The following is a 2,768-nucleotide window of genomic DNA, read 5'->3' on the forward strand; positions in this document are numbered from 1 at the left end:
CTGACCAGAATAAGGATCTGGCAGACTCCGGGTGGTCTCACTCACATATACCATTATATTTTAAAAGGAAGAAAACTTATTCCTGCTTAGTGTGTTCCTGCAAACACAATGACTGATGCTATCTTTATGGGTTTCTTTCATTTTTTTAATGAGCATTTATTAGTATAACAAGACCCACACCAGTTATCTAATTCTATACTCTGCTTCTTCTTTATATTTAGCAGTATATTTTGAATTTAGTTCAGGCTAGAATTTTTCAAACTACACCCTACTGGGCTGGGTTGTAAGAAGGCATGCCAGGAGTTATAACTATATTGTGATATTATCTCAATAAACTCAATATATTAATATATCAATTGCTCTTATTTTATCTTTATAAATTATGGTTTATTTTTATAAACCATATGAAGAGTATACAACAAATTATACTTGAATAAGCTATAAAGTAACCCTTATAGAAGGAAACTTGCTTCTAAAACTCATCTTGGAAAATATAATCCAGTGTAGCCACCTCTGGAAAAAATTATAACTGTTTACCTCACAGAAGTCAAAGTTAAATAGAAAATAGAAAGAAATGCCATTGTCATCTGCATGTCCTTAGTAACCTAATATGTATTATTTGTATTACTGACATAAAGTTTATTATTCAGACTGCTATTTAAAATGGATAGTTGCTACCAGAAGTAAACATTTTCCTGAACCAATATTTATTTTGATTTATGAGTTCTTTGACATGCAGTTCAGAGATAAGATTCAATACAGCTTCTCCTGCATTATATTTAATTTTATGCTTACAAAATCTTATATAATAGAAGACTTCAAAAGAATAAATCAAACTAAAATTCTAGAATTGGCAAACATTTTCATTGAAGTTTCAAAAAGGAGGATGGGGAAATCTTGATGAAAAGGAACCAAGAAATTAGACTACAGTACACAATTTATACACATTATAAATAAAACACATAGAAGACAGTGACTTTTTTTCTCATTACCTGTATAGTAAATTACAGTGTGTAAACATCAAAAGGAAAAATATGTCAATACCAAGATTTTTGTAGATCTGTCAGTCCTGTAATCTCAGCTATGCTGGAGGCTGAGGCAAGAAGATCACAAGCCCATGGCCAACCTGGGCAAAATCCTGTCTCAGAACAAAATTAAAAAGGGGGTGGAGCAGGGAATGTAGGTCAGTGATTCCTGGATTCCATCCCCAGTACCAAAGGCAAAAAAGATTTTCTTAGATTGAGATTACAATCAATTCCTAACCCTAAACAACACAATGCTTGAAGACCGGACGTGCTAACCAATGATACAGCTTGTAATTTCATTTCTTTCATATAATAATGTACAACCAACACTGTGGGTTGTCCTATGGTCCCCTTCCTTGTCACCAAAGCCCCATATCACAAGCTACCCATCATATCTGCACTTTCTCAGCCTCTCCAGCAGTTCTCAGGGGAGGCTCAGGCCAGTGTACCTCAAGGGCCAGTTAATCAAGGGCCTTTGAGGGCCTTCAAAGGAAGTCTTTCTTTCTGACAGGGATGGAAGCCTTCTGGGGCAAGATCTTGTCTCTCCTCTTCCCTGGGCTGCTTCTCCTCACACAGGATAATTACATGACAGAAGGCTCCATGTGCCCACAGAGGAAACAAGGGCCTGCAAGCTGACCTGTGAGTGGCAAAAGGAATGAATGGTGAATTTTTGCTTCTAGTTTTCATGAAACCTTAGGTTTCTTCTTGGCTAAGCCAGTTCTACTTGAACATCCTTATTGTACTCCAAATCTCCCAAAGTAATTCATGATGCATCCTAACAGCATCAATATCTGGTCAATATTCCAACGCAAATGAGAGAAAGATCAATTCTCGGAACACATTTTAGGATAAAGTTACCTGGTAACAATGTTTCGTTTCCATTTTCCAAAATGGCAGCTGTTGTAACATGAATATGATTCCAAACTGATGGCACATGGCACCTCAGTTATCTCCACCCACTGGCCTGCTGGCCTTGCGACAGCAGACAATACAACATACTTCCCTCCTACTGGATCCTTCTTTTGGTGGCCAAAAAAGTAGAGGAGAAAGATCATTAATAGAGTTTATTTTTAATATGTGAGAATATAAAAACAATCCCAACCATCGGTAGTCAGCTTTCCATTACTATCACAAATATCAGAGACAATCAAGTTTTAAAAAGAAACATTTACACTGACTTCCAGTTTCCAGGTTCTGGTCCATGATCATCTATCTCTGCTGTGGGCTTGTGGTGAGACAGCACCTAATGGCAGAGAGTGTGTGTTAAAGAAAAGCTGCTCAGCCAATCACAGCCAGAAAGCAGAGGCAGAAGAAGAAGAGCCCCGCGGCTGGCTCTTTAGGTCCAGGGCACACTCCTGGTGACCTAGTATCCTTCCACCAGTTCCCACAACCCCATAGCAGCAGCACCTTCCATGATACTATACCTGGCAACCAAATTTTCAACACAACACATGCTTGCTGGGGAATATTCAAGATCCAGACTATAGCACCCATATTAATGCTAGTAGAGATTTAAGTAAGACCAAGTAACCCCTAAATGTCCTTCCATATAGGGACATAATATTTTGCTGAAAGACAGATTTTAAAATGCCAAGATATTCCAGTATCACCCAATAACATTTTATGCTGCCTGTAATATTTCATTATTTCCCTGAAAGAAAAACAAACTTTTGGGAACTAAGCTACTGCACTGCAGATGGTAATTTGTAACAGTTGTTTCATGTTGGGAGTGCCTGTCATTGT

At 37.8% G+C, this 2,768-nt stretch overlaps 1 long non-coding RNA gene across 1 annotated transcript in view; it reads right to left on the minus strand.

Annotated features, from left to right (window-relative positions):
• Positions 1 to 1,143: 1,143 nt before the first annotated feature.
• Positions 1,144 to 2,768, minus strand: part of LOC111812812 — a 3,981-nt gene continuing 2,356 nt past the window's right edge. Inside the window, exons 2-3 of the long non-coding RNA XR_002818207.1 lie at positions 2,198 to 2,268; positions 1,144 to 1,662 (exon numbers count right to left, since the gene is read on the minus strand). This is a non-coding gene — a long non-coding RNA (uncharacterized LOC111812812). The remainder of the gene's footprint in view (positions 1,663 to 2,197; positions 2,269 to 2,768) is intronic.

The sequence above is a fragment of the Octodon degus genome, unplaced genomic scaffold (assembly GCF_000260255.1).
Source record: "Octodon degus isolate 3935 unplaced genomic scaffold, OctDeg1.0 scaffold00144, whole genome shotgun sequence".
Classification (NCBI taxonomy): domain Eukaryota; kingdom Metazoa; phylum Chordata; class Mammalia; order Rodentia; family Octodontidae; genus Octodon; species Octodon degus.